The 15619-nt window shown below is 38.9% G+C and overlaps 1 protein-coding gene and 1 pseudogene across 6 annotated transcripts in view; one reads left to right on the top strand and one right to left on the bottom strand.

Moving 5' to 3' along the window:
- Positions 1-9809, bottom strand: part of LOC135708505 (uncharacterized) — a 36887-nt pseudogene extending 27078 nt beyond the window's left edge.
- axo (axotactin) overlaps positions 1-15619 on the top strand; it is a 213166-nt gene that overhangs the window by 81355 nt on the left and 116192 nt on the right. The gene's annotated exons all lie outside the window — the stretch shown is intronic.

Raw genomic sequence — 15619 nt, 5'->3', positions numbered from 1 at the left:
AAACTTCAGGGCATTGCGGGGTCTTCAGAGATATTTTATGACCATTTGGAAAATTTTCTGGATCATTAGAACATCCCCCAAGAGCTCTTTCTTCCGGAATTATGTCCTTGTCTCTTTCGACTGTTCCGTTAGCGCTCAGGCTTTCGACTTCCTCCAGAATTTTTTTCCAATCTACCTGCCAGCGTCTCCAAGAAATTTCTTCTGTCTTCTCCAGGAAGCTCAATTAAACATCTCCCAGAAATTTATTTCGTCTAGTTCTGGAATTTTATCCAGTTGTTTTTTTTTACTTCTATTGGAAGGTTTTTCCGAGCTTCTTCTGGCTTCCCCTGGAAATGGCTACTTCTGGAATTTATTTACGATTTCCGAAATTTGAATGTGAAACCGGATTTTTTTTCCTGAAAGTTTCTTTAAATTTTCGCCAGAAGTTTTTCAATTTATTTCTTGGAGGATCCGCGGATGTTTTTCTGATCTCTCAGAACTTTCCTCAAATTTTCATCCAGGAGAGCTTATTTCTTCTTTCTCTGGATGTTGTTTTCAGCTTCCTCCAGAAGCTAATTCAAACATTCCCCGGAGTTTTCTTCCAGAAATTTCCGATCATAGTCCAAAAGTAAAAAAAATCGCTTTCAGAAACGGCAAATATATAAGATATAAAATGATACCGATAACACAGACAAACAGACGTAACTCTTTGAAAAACTTGTTCTTGAAAACATAGTATCTCAAAACATATAACCTCAGTAACGACATCTCTCTGGCTTCTCGCGAAAGACAAGCTTCCTCGCTAACTCGTAAACAATATTGCATAAAAGTTCTATAGAATATATAGAAACGTCAAAGTGATCCGATGCCAGCGCTGCGGCGAGTAGTTCGCGGAACTGATAATATTCAAATCAACCGTTAAATGCATGAACGAAGATACATAATGAAGAGTTACGTCTGTTTGTCTGTGCCGATAAGCTTGAAAACATTTTGACAACGGTGGTCCAGCGTTTCTCAATCCTCTTTTTCTACTTTTTTATTTTGAACTTTAATAAGCTTCCAACCCATCAATATTGGATACAGATATAATATTATATACAGCCTTTGTATATAATATGATGCTGTATGTGTCTACATATGATTATCTGAAGCTTAAGAACATAATGACATTGGATCGGCTTGAAATATAAAATTCGGGGAAAAACATAATTGAAGGGGTTTTTTGAGTGTCTCGTCTTCACGAAAATAGAGCAGGGATCGACAAAATAGATGGAAATGGATTAGGGGATGGAATGAATATGAGAGGCAGTGCTGAGATTTGTTATTGTCATTGACAGACTTTCATGCAATATTGCCAAAACTGTTATTCACATAGTCACTGACAGGCCTTCGTTAAAATCTCATTCCTTTTTTCGTCAATGACAAAGATTCACCTGGTAACAGAAAGTGTATTTTCGTGCATTCACATTATGTCACATTATTGTTATCCAACAAGGGGCAAGTCAACTGTACTCAGAGCAAATAGTTTTGCAGCGAGTAAATTAATAATTACTCAAAATTGATCAAAGTAGTCTCGCTTTTTTCAAAAAATACCAACCTTCAATGAAAAATCCATACAGACGTCATTATGATTTAAATTATGATCACTTGCTGGACGGCTCATATCTGATAACAGATTGATCAGTGCTATGTGACATAAATCAGTATTAGTCGTCAAGATATCGTAAAAATGATCAGTCGGCGATATGCGGCTCGGAAACTAGTCGCTAGCATTGAAAGTACGAGGTCGGGGATGCCATCAAGAATGGGTTGGCAAAAATTTGTCAAGAGGAGATTGGAAGGAAGTGTAACCGTGTGCTAGAAGTGGTAGGATACGTACGATATTTAGACCAGAATGGGTTTACGGTAGGACTAAAATGTTTCGCAGAAAGTGAAATACTTATCTATAGTTTGCATTGTTGAACTAATTAAACAAAGACCTACATTAGAAAATGTTTTAATCTAAATTTACTTTTAACTTCATAAAACACTCCAATTAACAAAACTATTGAAACCAAAGTAGATTCAAACCAAGGGGTGGGTCACTCCGCACACCATCTTTTTTGTCAGTGTGCCGCAAGTGTGCAGCAGGTGTGTCGAATGTGCTGGTCATAGAGCAAGCTGCGATTGTTGGTAAAATACCCATCCCAGCAACCCGGTATTTCTGACACCTTGAATGTTTTGGTTTGAAATCGCAAGGATAAATCGGCTTGAGGATGACGCGGGAACTGGCGGGTGTGTGAACTTTTGGTGTTTTGTGATCCATAGGGTAATAAAAGTCCTGTGTTTTAGTGTTTTATAATGCCCTCAAAGGCAGACCAGAATTCAAGTCTTTCGACCGGAAAGAGTTGGAACCGGTGGGGAGCATTGTTAGAGACCGACTATAGAGGGTGATGAATAGAATTCTTTAGTTTGTTTTGTGTGATTTGCAGCATTATTTGAATTAGGAGAACTAATGAGGTCTGATTAACTGCCTCTTCCTCTTGAGTCCACTCTAGAACCTACATTTCGTATTTAGACCTATAAGTGAACTGCTGGTCTGAGTTCCTCTGGTATATTCAATTAGAAGATGTTCCTGAACATACAGTCAAACAGCACGTAATGTTCAGAACAACTTCAATGACAGTTGTCCAGCAGTGCTCGCATTTTATTTACAACAATCTAATGCTTACGAAATTGTGCCGAAGGTATGCCGAAAATGTGAAGATGGATGTGCCCAAGCTGTGTAGAATATAATTCCGGCACAATGTGCTGAGTGACGCACATGATTCAAACGCATATTCATTCTTTCTTGATTTCCTCTCCTACACTGTTAGATTGAGCTGCATAGGTGGTCGCGATTCCACTCAGGCTACGATTTACAATATCTCATAAGCCATAGAAGGTGTGGCTTGTAGTGCTCCTCGTACCAGGGAATCATTTCTAATGGATTGCTCGTTGGCAGTTGATCGAAAGTGACAAACATCTTATCGATAATAGCCGTTTGAACTGCTGTTGTTGTAGCACATGATCGTAGTTTTTCTGAGTAGTTTGCTACGCCATTACTTCCATCTGAAACGAAGAGCGGTCATAATCTGGCTTCCGTTTGTGTTGATGAAGATGTAGTAGATAGAGTTAGTGTTGAATAAATAATGAGTAGAATCAAGTGAGCGTGAAGCGTGATAGTTCGTATGTAAACAGAATCTCATTATTTATTCAACACTAATTCTATCTACTACAGAAGATAGCTCATAGGTTTATTGCACCACCAAGGTCTTGCTCAGCTTGTACCAGGAGATATTGGTTTGTTGGCCGGTACGACAATCTTAATCCTTCTTAATGACACTATGGCGTTTCTTTTCCTTCTGGATATGAGTTTCGAGGCGATGTTCTTTGGTGCTACTTCTGTTGTCATCACCCATTTCTACAATGCCTAAAAAATTCTGCAACTAGATCCACCCGGTCGGTGGTGGTGGTCTTGAATCATCGTTACCATCAATGCATTTTGTAACACTGATATCCCGGACAGAATAATACAATTCAGCAAATTCCGCAACCATTCAAATTTCAGCGCCAGTTTTCAGTTGCTTATGATGACAGATTTCAACACAAAAATCAGGTTTCTATGTGTATTTGATGTTGATTAACGTGATTTACTTACTTGCCCCTTGTTACCCAAGCACTTCAGGACGTACACTGAAACAAATTGACATGTACGGTTGATTGGATCCATCTTATAACATAGCAATGTCAGAAGATTTATTCATTCTATGTGATGATTGTTAGATTCCATTGGATTATCAGTTAAAAACTAACGGCGCCGGTGGTGTAGTGGTAAGCGTGATTACCTCTCACTCCAGCAGGCCTGGGTTCAATCTCAGTCGGCGCCGCCGGGATGTTCTGAGGCATAACATCTCTGATCACGCCTTCCTTCGGAAGGGAAGTAAAGCCGTTGATCCCCGGTTCATGAGTTGATGGGTCGATAGGTAGGGTCCAGGTGTGGGAGCTGCCTTCCTGGCACGTCGGTAGCATTGGTGCTCAGCACGGAAAACAAGATCGACGGAAAAAACAAACCAAAGGAAAAAAAAAAAGTTAAAAACTAAAACTGCGATATGGAATGATTTCTATCGTAATTTCACATACTTAGTACATGACATTCCCTTGCTTCTGACGTGGTTAGCGATGGGTAAGATATGTATATGAATATTGTCTGATACATTTTATAGTGAACCCCTGTTGATATGTCATGGGTGGGGACGGACATCTAGAAACTAATGGAAATTCATATAAATTTGCACTATAAGCAAATCCAGTAAAACAAACCTGTTTTCGTGATGAATATTGCTCACTAAAAGATATATATCATATGACAGTCATGTATATTTTATTGGAGTTGCTTTTAACGATTTTTGACATTTGTTGATATTTCGCGTGTAAAAAGACATGTAGAAAGTATTGGACAGTCATTTAAGTTTGTACTATAGGAAAACATTTATATCGCATTGGAATAGCTTCCTACAGTTTATGAAGTTTGTAGATTGTTGACAGATCCATGCCAATCATTAGATAGTCATATGGATTTGCCTTTTAAGGAATCCAACAGCAAACATTTGTTTTGGCATGGTTTTTGAGATGAATATCGCTCCCAAAAAAATACATACTATATGATTGTTCTGCATACATTATTGAAATAATTTTCAACGATGTTATCGTACACTCATTGACCGTTGTCGAACTAAATACTGCTTACAACAATGATACCTAAAATCTTTACTTGTTATTCGCCCATAAGATAAGGGGTTCCAGAAGAGAATGTATTGAAATTGAAAAAAAAAAAATCTACTGCAATATTTACTTTGCTAAAATTATAATTGTAAGCCTTCTACATGGCTTATTAAGATTCTCCAGCACTAGTACTGGAACTTCATGAACCAGTTTCATGAACGCATATAATTTAGTCATTGTTTTATTGCACACAGGAGCATTAAGACAGATTAGAACAAAAGACACTATCGAAACGGAACATAAGTTTGTCAGTGCTATATTTCTTCACTCTAGCAAAACATGCTAATTGAACGAGTTCAATCTCAAACTCATTCGTGGCCCAGTGGAACGGTGCGCAGACACCGACAGCAACACACCTCAACAGTCCTGGATCGAATCCCAAATCAGCTATCGCTAAATATATGTGTGAAAACAAGAATTTAAATATCATGTGATTTTCATATAAATTTTAATTAGATTGATTTATGACATGTATATGATACTGTGGTGAAATGTAAAACTTATGCTAATGGGTTTCAAATCCATTTCAGTTAATTCTTATAAGTTGTCCAATTTTTATTTATCATATGAAGATCATATAAAAGTTTCCCACATATCAGCATTGGAAATGTATCAGATATTCATATAAAATTTACCTGATAGATTTTCAATCATATCGTTTTCATTGGATTTTCTTATAGCCCAAATTTATTAGACTTCCACATAGCAGGAATATGTCATATTGGTTCAGTGTAGATGCTTGTTCTCTTTAACGGCTCCATGTGATTGTATTACTCAAGTAAATCAACAAACCCACACATGTTCGTCACTGACAGCATTGTCATTGACAATTGACCAAACCATTGTAATTCAAATGAGTGACCAAAGCAGAATTGTCAATATCACCGTGTATTGTCAAGATTTTGCAGCACTGGTGAGGGGTGTTAAATTTTTCAGAGAGATACGAGTCTGACTCAGTGAATTTTACATCTCTTTCGTTGTCTAATCTAATATAATCTAATCCAACACCAACACAGCCAGTTTTTAAACGGTTGAAGGAGTGTGACGTCAAACTCCGTCATCCATTTTATCAGCCGGAGATCGAAAGAGACGACAAATTTACTGGGCCTCTCCTGTTTCCGCTTATTGATTTTCCATACGTGAATTTGGTTCCAAACATCAACAAGCCATCGTTGCTTATGGCTTTGTTGTCGTTTGGAACCAGTTATGCGAGGTAGGCGACGATTGTTCGTATTTGACAGTCACCTCCCCCCCAGCCGGGACGAGACTTGACAATCCAGCTTCTCACTCTTCTTAATATTTTTGATGAATGCTCGTCGAAAATTAGTGCATGGTGTTTGACGGAGTTGATCAATGATGCCAGGATTGCAGAATGATTTGTCTACTTTAATTTGAATTTGATTCGGAGTTTCTACCGCAGTTAAGCACCTTGTACATCATTTTTGCTTAACACAATGAAAACAACCATAAGCAAACAAGAATATCCATCGTTTAAAGCACGCCGAGGACCCTATTTTCCAACTTTACATTCGCAAATATAAACAATTGACCACTTTGTCAAGCAGTTTTGGCGTGACTTTCTACCAGCGATTTCACAAAACTGGACCAACTAATTTCTGTTTTTTTTTATGAAACGCACAAATCTCGTGCAACACGAGAAAAGGGCCAATCATTGTTGATTCTTTTCATCGATTTTCTCTTTCGTGAATAACCCGACTGCAAATGAATTTCCCATTCAGTGTTTTGTTTCAGGTGCAAGCTAACATCATCTTCTGTCGAACTGTGCTGTGAGCTTAGCGAGAAATTCGTTTATGTTGCCGTGGTAAACCAAAGAGGCCCTTTTCAAATGTTACGCGAGAAATGTTGGCTAGTTTTCTCGTGGTTCTAGAAGAAAAAATCTCAAAATGATGTTTCAAAGTTCGAGTGGTAGTAAACGTCATTTTAACTGCTCGAATGAAGTGGTTAATTAGCAATACCATTGACGTCAACATTGATTCCGGCATCACTGCCAGTCAGATTGATGTGATCCACGAGGGTCCACGATTGCTGCTGTCAAATCGACCATTCAGCAACTGGCTCGGATTTGACAGCAAATTGGCTCGAAATCGCTAACCGATTGTCAAGTCCCGTCCCAGCCCCCCAAGTCTGAACGCAAAGGGGATAAGTCTGGAGTGCGTTTGGAATAGGTCGTATGTAATAAACAAATTGACATTTTATTGCTACCAGAAACTACTCTACTTACTTTTCCTAAAGGTGGACCCACTCTGTTTTATTTTCTCATAAAAAAAACTACTTGTTGTATGTGCCAATGGATCAAAACATAGCTCAATGTTACATACGACACCTAACTTCTAGGGGGGTATCAATCGTCTTATGTATGTAACAAATTTGACAGAAGTGTAAAAACTGTACATATGGCGTGTTGTTATTTACTAATAAAAGGGCAAATTATGCAAATCTTTAATGAAAATGGTTGTGGGTGGTCCATAAAAGGATAAATACGCTTTCCGGGAGATATTACAGGGTGATTCGAAATAACTGTCCCTTTTTAAAATGGTCATAACGATTGAACGCTTGCATGAATTTTTGATATCATTATATTCCAGATATTCTACATATATAACCTTCAACTAAGCATAGTTTATTCCAAATCTCTCTCCCTTTACCTTAATTATCAGCCACATTTTTCATGAAAATTAACCACAGCTGGCACTCACGCTTTAGTTCCAGCACTTTTTGAGTCCTGTTGATGCGTTTAAGCTCTGATATTGAACGGATTTTCCAAGCATGGTTCCTTTGTACCTCTATAATGATGCAAAAATAAATGTTACATTCTTTCGAAGAGATTTCAGTTTCTAAAAGATAATACACGATTTTTTTAAAGATTTATGCCATTCTCCATTTTGACGTCAATGGCTGCTTGAAATCACAAACGAATGAAATTTCAAATCCTACTATCAATACAAGCTGATATTTGTACACAGTTAAAACAAAAATACTTGAACATATACCCATTTTACCCATTGAGAATTGCATATTTGTGAAATCGGTGACAGTTATTCTGAATCACCCTGTAGAACCTTTCCAGTCCAAAACGCAACCAGGAGTGTTTCCGATTTAAATGAAACATTACTCATAAGTTCGCTGCTATCAATGGTTGATTTTTTTGACGTAGGACTACGTCTGTGATTTCTATATGGGGGTACACTTTGTGAAAACTGAAAATGGAACATGAAACAAAATTGTGAAAGATTTTGAACGTTAATAACTCAGCTGCCCCTGGTCCAATTTCAATAATTTTATCACCAATCGATCAGAAATATGGCTACGCATCGATAAAAATGAATGTTGATTTCAAACAAGAAACTATTGAAAAAGTGAAGTTAACTAACAAATCCACCAATTACGTACATGCATGTGCTACTTCCCCAACACAGTCGTCAGAGAATCATTCGTAGACGAAACATGTCGATGTAGCATTACGACGAGGTTCGGTAGTTCAGTGGTTACCGTTTCTGCTTACTGAGCAGAAGGTAGGTAGTTCAATCCCAGGCCTGCCCCCTTCCTTGCAAATTTTTCACTTTGCCTTATTCTATCCCCACCAGATTTAAATAAAAACAAATTCGCATCACATCACACGCAGTGAATCCTGATCTATAAATAACCTATCTCACTAAACACAACTATCCTTCCCGAGACAGCCGTGGAGATGTAGAGGTATTCTCGGTCTCTAGTAACAACCGGACGTCGAACTAGTCATCCTTCCCTCCCCCCAAAAGACCGTGAGGACGTGGCTGGCGCTGTGAATTGATCTAAAGATTGAATTAATGTGCTTGTACATTGAAGATGAAATCCCATGCACCATCTATGTAGTTCTATATGCAAGTGGATTTGTTCTGATCATTCAGGGAGGAGCAACTACGAAGTGCACGGTCAGATAACGTTAACTCGACGGCAAACACATTAATCGATACCCCAGACAACCAAAATTCGTATAAAAATGTGCAAACAGTATCGTAAATTGCTACAGTTTAAGTCAAAATCGCATATAAGAATGGCATACCTCGCATTATGTTTAAGTTAAATCGTATAGAATGCAAATTTCCGGCCTATATGCGATGACTCATTTTTCCGTCGTACTGTACCACAAATTAAATCGGATTACATCGTAAGACTTTTCAAAATGAATTTGTTATTACAGATTAAATCGTATATGATGTTAAATAAAATCGTTTCAAATTAAATGATTATGGCCTGAGCCATTTATTTGCATTCTATACGAATTGTTTGTTTATATATATATATATATATATATATGTTTGTATATCATGAAAACAATTCTTAATATACGTGCATTCTGGTTATCTGGGGCGTTTGTTGTTGTGGATGATAGAAGAGCATAGCAGAAATACTGCGATTTCTGGTAACGACGATGTGGATACGTTGAATGAAATCTGTTGAATAACAATTTTTCTCTGACTTCCATTCTCTTTTATAACATGCTTTTGCTATGTTCAACCATACATAACCTGGAACCAGCAAAACGGTAGCAACCAAGCTTCTAATCCTGAAGCAACTAGGCTTTCTGAGTGCCCATTTTTCGTAGCGATGAAGGCTAGTGCTGCCTTTCCAACCACCGGGTCAACCCGTGTCCAGCGTAGCCGTACAAAGAAGTATTTATGATGATCTTATATGGTTGACACAGAACTGGCTTATTACATTGAGAAGATAGAAATTCAAATAGCCAGAAAAGGGCCAAATGATGAACACAGCATGGCTTTGCTGTTGGCTCCCACTCCGGTACGGTGCAGATTGGCAACGATGATAAACGCCCTGAGTTAAGAGCCTCGAACTCGAAAAGTGACAAAACTGGGCGATGGTTTAACGATGGCGAACGTTGCGAACGAAAATTAAGTCCACTCACGATCCATGTCCAGGTGCAAATATTTCGTCATGAACTCGACGAACTTCAAGTTCCCTTCGGTCATGAGGTCCATGTTAAAATTACCCAGCACAATCATGGGCATTGGCTCCAAGCAATATTTCGTCAGATTCCGCGCATTGCTTCTGCTTGTACGACAAATCTGTATAGAACAGAAAATCAAAATATAAAAATGAGGTAAGGAAAATAATTAAAATATGGTTCAGATTAATACCTGGCTCAATAAAGATACACATTACCATTTATTATATAAGACCACGTAGTCCTACGTCATCATTGCGAACAACCCAATAGGGCTGTTCCTTGAAGTTTTTTTTTTTCATTTTTATATGATTCTTCCTCCAGAGTAAGTTTAAAAAAATATATTCAAAAAAAAAATGATTGGATTTTTTCAAAAAGTCATTACATGAAAATCAAAATGACATCTGAAAAAAATATGTAGGGGAAATGGCTCTAATGTTGGCCTATGGATCTAAGATTGGACCCATCGCTAAAAATCTGCTATTTATCAATTTTATATAGATGAACGCGTCATTTGGACGGTACTAATGGATATTTTTGGTCGCTATTGAAAATTTTGTCGATTGTTGAATTTATATATGGGCCCAAATTAGTGGCATTTAGGCTGACATTACATCCATTTCTCCTAGGTAATTAAATGTTCTTTGAGAAAAAAATACCTTGAAAGAAAAACAAAACTCAGCTCAATTCGTCGAAGGTCGGTACCACCCACCGCATAAATGGAGTTCAGTTCAAAAGAACATGCTTTACTTTCTTAAAAGGAGAACCTCCAATTTGGACTCTCCATAAGCATCAATATCTACCGTTCAGTACAAAAATCGCTTTGCATAAAATTCGCCCAGACGCAAACAGAAATTCATCCGAAATTTCATCCTACATCACAGTCAATTTCAATTCCAGTGAGGGTCCCTCGATAATGAGCACCCCCTCAACCTATCCACAGCACCCAAGTCTCACACTTCGAATTGCATTTCACAGTTTGATCGTAGCCCGTGTAGTATTATAACTGAATTCCATTTGCCATGGTTCCTTGCGCTGCTCATGCTCACGGGCATGATTCAATCTCATTGGGAAACATGTGCCCTCACGTGTCCATACGGGTCACTGTGGTTGGAGTTGATCTACGGTTGAATGGAATTGTTTTCCCCCTTTTGGATGGCTGTCGACGAATAGTAAGTGAACAAACGGGAGAAGAGCAGCTAGCAATGACACACAATGTGAGGGGGGTGATGCTGCTAGTGTGCCTCGGCGTAGCACTGAACGACGACCGTTGGTGGGGGGTAGCTCTACAATAAGTCCAATTAGGCAAGGTCAGTTACGATGTCTGACTTGCCCTGAGAGTTTGTGTGTGCCATTGCTGGATTGATTTGCTCGTCCTCGCATCTGATCATCAGACGGTTGTAATTTGGAACAACGATTTACACCAGTTGTAATCCCCAGCTCCTAGACAGTCATCTGATTTCAACAGAGAAAATTTAATCAGTTAATCTTACTTACCTTTGAAAACGGTGTTAAATTCTGACACTTAAGTGCACCCCACCCGGACCCAAAGGCGTTGATGAAACCCCATTAATCTCTCTCATTTTCTACGTTCGCTCTGTTCTTTTCGTCGGTAGCCGTACAAAAAATTCCACCTCACGCCGAGTGCAGAGAAGCCTAGACTATAAGCTGTAAAAAAAAAAAACACGGCCCAACTGTGCCCAACGCTTGCACCAAGCCATCCTCCAAGTGGCGCGTAATCCCAGCTCTAATCCAATATTTACCCGCACACTTGCCGTATCATTAATAATTTACTGTGCAAATAAATTAGCACACACTTGGCCCAGTAGCCGGGTGAGCTCAGGTCGCCTGTGCCGCCTTTAACCGGGAGCATCAGCACTTCACTGTGCCTACCCTACCCAACCGATATAAAATGTAGCCTACTGCCCCGATGTGTAAACATTTGAGTGTGTACAAACGGCGCGTCGCCGCCTTCCTCGATCGTCCACATCCGGGGAAACCATGCGTCTCCATGGTTTTATTTTTCATTATCAACCACCTTCTATTTACACCGTGTGTCAGGCCCGGTGTGCTTTGGCGAGCGAATCGTAAAACAGACCATAACTCGCGCTCAAGAAGTGCAATGCAGTTATTACTTTTGGTTCCAGAGCGCGGCGGTGCTTCTTGCTGTCGTCGTCGCTGGTGTGCGAAGGTGTGGATAACCTACTGTCTGCATGGTACTAACCAAGGTGCTACCTACTGACTGCGGTGAAAAGACAATTAATTTCCGTCGAAGCGACTGGCTGGTAGACCAGGTACCAACACCGATTAGAGTTTAACCACACCACCACCACCACCACCAGGGTGTAATTGCTTATTTACGACGACGTGTGCTGACTGATAACATTAGTATATGAAGATAATTTGCGTGCGAAAGGAAGTTGAGCAACTGGAAAGGAGCACCTTTGGGGAACATTAAATCACGGTACATGGAATTTATGATCGGGTGTAGGCTCTAAATTTGCGTGGAAATTATGCACTTCTAGTGTACAACATAAAGCTTATGTGCAGAGGTGTCGATTTGATAAATTTATCTCAGAGAATCGTCTCTACAATCTACTTGACAATGTTTTGGAAATTTGTATGGGCCGTAATGCAATCTCAAATCCTACCTACTAATTTTAACAACGAGCTGCAAAAAGCTCACTACAACATTTTGAGCCTGGAATCTCCCACCCGGTGTTCACGACACGATCGATATCTACATCAACCATATCTTGCAGTCTGTCCTTTAACGAGAACCGGTATGGCTGAAGTGGGTTCCTCCGACAGATTCCAAGCTTCCCGACGCAACTACCATCGTGTAAACTTGGATCGGTTTCCGTCTACAGCGCTGTCGACATGAAAATCCCTGATTTAGATAAAGATAATGTAATTTTCATTTTGGCCACACTTATGAGCACTCAGTACTAACCAAAGAATCACAACTGTATCCACTGAAGATTCCCCATATCAGGCGAGATTCTGACCATTTAGAAAGTAGCCTTTTGAATGGCGAGAAGATTAGTTCAGTATTCCGTCACTACACGCTGCCAGTGAGCATGTACAATTTCAAAATGTAATGTATCTCGAGATCCTGACTATCTGGGAAGTTTGAGATTTGGCAAATTATTCAACTAACCAAGGCCTTATACATGGTAGACAGGCCAATTGAAAATGTTGTATATGAACATCCAAAATGTTCTATATCTTGAGATTCTGAGCACCTGGATTGTGACCCTGTCTTTGGAAAAGTTGTTCAAGTAACCAGAACCTTTTGGGTGATGAACTAATTAGTTCAAGACTCTGCCACTACGTGGAGCGAGTATACATGAAAAATGTATGCTATATCTCAATATACTAATCACCTGGGAAGTTTCATATACATATACAATAATACAATAAGAAATATATACATATAGACATGTACAATAAGAAATCACTCACTACGTGGCGCTAGTATTCAAACGAACTAGGAAACATGAAATACCTCGAGATATCAACCACCTGGGGAATTGCTATCTGTAGCATTCTCAATGTTTTCCACATATCAATTCTAAATTCTCAGCACATACTGAAAGTTCACACGCTAGCACCGCACTGTAGTCGGAGTAGTACCAAATCGTGGCATTAATTAATAGCTCCACTGGAATGCATTATGGAAGCCTTCTGCCTTAAGCAAAGTTTAAGGATCAACTCCCTAGGCTTTTATTTGGTGACATCAATGCAGTTCAAAATTCTGCCGTTAGGGCAGTACTGTTGCTAACTGTAAGCAAGACTAAACTAAAGCAAGATGGAAGGATGGTGTCTTGAGCAAGTTTTTAGATAATGTCATTTTGATCAACTTTTCTCAAGATACTATTTTATCCCAGAGTATAATTTACTTCAGTATCCAAACAGCTCAGACATCATGGTGAAAAAGTGCTTTAACCCTTCGTCTATGCCAAAAACAAAATGAAGTTAATCTGACCCCAAATTCAAATTGTCATATCTCAGCGAAGATCAATTGTAAAGTTAATTACACTAGTAAACCAAGTTTAAATCCTCAAAGTTTATTTTAGGGGCTCGGACCATTTTAAAAATATACGCCTGAAGTGGCATATTTAGATGTTAGAGATGTTCATATCACGAGCAGTGTTCGGAAAATTATTCTCAAATCTCATTCATTGAGCATCCCATAGAGAATAAACTCACGTGCGAATCTGGATTCCAACGAAATATGGTGTGATGGTGCTTCCTTCTGCAAAGATATTCAAGGATACAAGGTCTTCAAAACTATGGATAGTTAATGACAGAATATATTTACTAGTTGGCGCTAAAATGAGTGTTCACTCGACTTTCGAGAGAAGCAGACCATTTTCGATGTGTGTCACGCAATCGTCTGTTTACTCGGCAGCAACCATTGTGTGGTCCTCGTCATTGTTCTTCATCAGCAATTCTTTCAGTCGACGCGTCGTCAACTTTGGAAAGCAACCGTTTCGTGATGAGTGTGTGAGTGATGACCACGTTTTGCGTCCATTGCTGCAACTGAAGCACTCTGAAGACCCCCGTTGGCGATACTGCCATTCAATGAAACCACTGGAAACGACTCCCGTTCTCATGTGAAGTCAACGATTTACATAGTTGAAGATGCTAATTTCAAATAACAGACTAAAGTGGTATTTTTTATACGATAGATGAGGAGATGAAAGTATAGAGTTGATAGTTCCGTTAGAGTACGGCAGTGTGAAAATTGTATATAGAGAGTAGAAAGCGAGCAAGGACAACTTTTTAGGTAGGTACAAATCGGTTTGATCATCTCTCTTTACCAAACTCCTCCGTTGGAGAAGGATGGTGAAGGGTATTACACCCCCCCCCCCCCACCACTGGCAAAACAAGATGATCGCCGACTCGCTCATGTACCAACGATATGTTTGAAACAGTTCTATCAATTTTACCGCACTCAAGTTGTTATCTGAAGGAATTAGCAAAAAATAAGAGTTTTAAGACTTCCCTGTTACTTGCAGCAATTTCTTTAAGTTCGTAGAATTTTCCTGTTGAGAGCAGACTTTACTGAAGTTCTCAGAATTTTCATGAAGTTCTCCGCCTTAACTAAACTTGGCAGAATATGTTTTTTTTTTAATTTGCAGAATTTTCCAGAAATTCGCAGACTTTCTTGAATTGAGTAAAATTTTCCAGATGTTCGTAGACTTACTTGATGTTCACAGACATGCATTTTCAGAATTGTCGTGACGTTTTCCGCACTTTCCAAAAACTTGCTGAGCTTCCTGAAATTAACAGAATTTTCCCAGAGTTCATGATTTTTTTTCAGAACTTTTCAAAGCTTTCCAGAAGTTCGTTGAAATTTTGTGAAGTTCGCGTGGACTTTCCGCAGGTTCACAAGTTTTCATGAAGTTCGGAGACTATCTTCGAGTTCAATTTTCTCAAACTTTCCTGATGTTCCCAGCCTACCCTAACGTTCCCAGATTGTCCCATAAATTTACAAAATTTCCTTGAAGTTTGCAGAACCTTCCAAAAGTATGCTGAACTTTCCTGAAGCTCGCAGAATTTTATTCGAGTTAATAAAAGTTTTCTGAATTTTCCAAAACTTTCCAGTAGTTTATTGAAATTTTCAGAAGTTTTCAAAATATTCCTGAAGTTCCCTAAAGTTCGCTGAACTTTCCTGAACCTATCAGATTTTTTTTCTGAAATTCGTAGAATTTTCATGTATATCTCTGAATTTTTCTAAATTGCACAAAATTTAGTTGAAGGCTTACAATTTCCTTGGAGTTTGCAGATTTTTTTTCCAAAAGTGAGCTGACCTTCTTAGAAGTTCGCAGAATAATCCTAAAGTTTGCAAAATGTTATTATAACTTT

Source organism: Ochlerotatus camptorhynchus, unplaced genomic scaffold (genome assembly GCF_037179485.1).
Source record: "Ochlerotatus camptorhynchus isolate MF236.1 unplaced genomic scaffold, CSIRO-AGI_Acam_v1.1 ptg000330l, whole genome shotgun sequence".
NCBI lineage: Eukaryota > Metazoa > Arthropoda > Insecta > Diptera > Culicidae > Ochlerotatus > Ochlerotatus camptorhynchus.
Note: the sequence above shows the minus strand (reverse complement) of the source record. Positions and strands in the feature narration are given on the sequence as shown.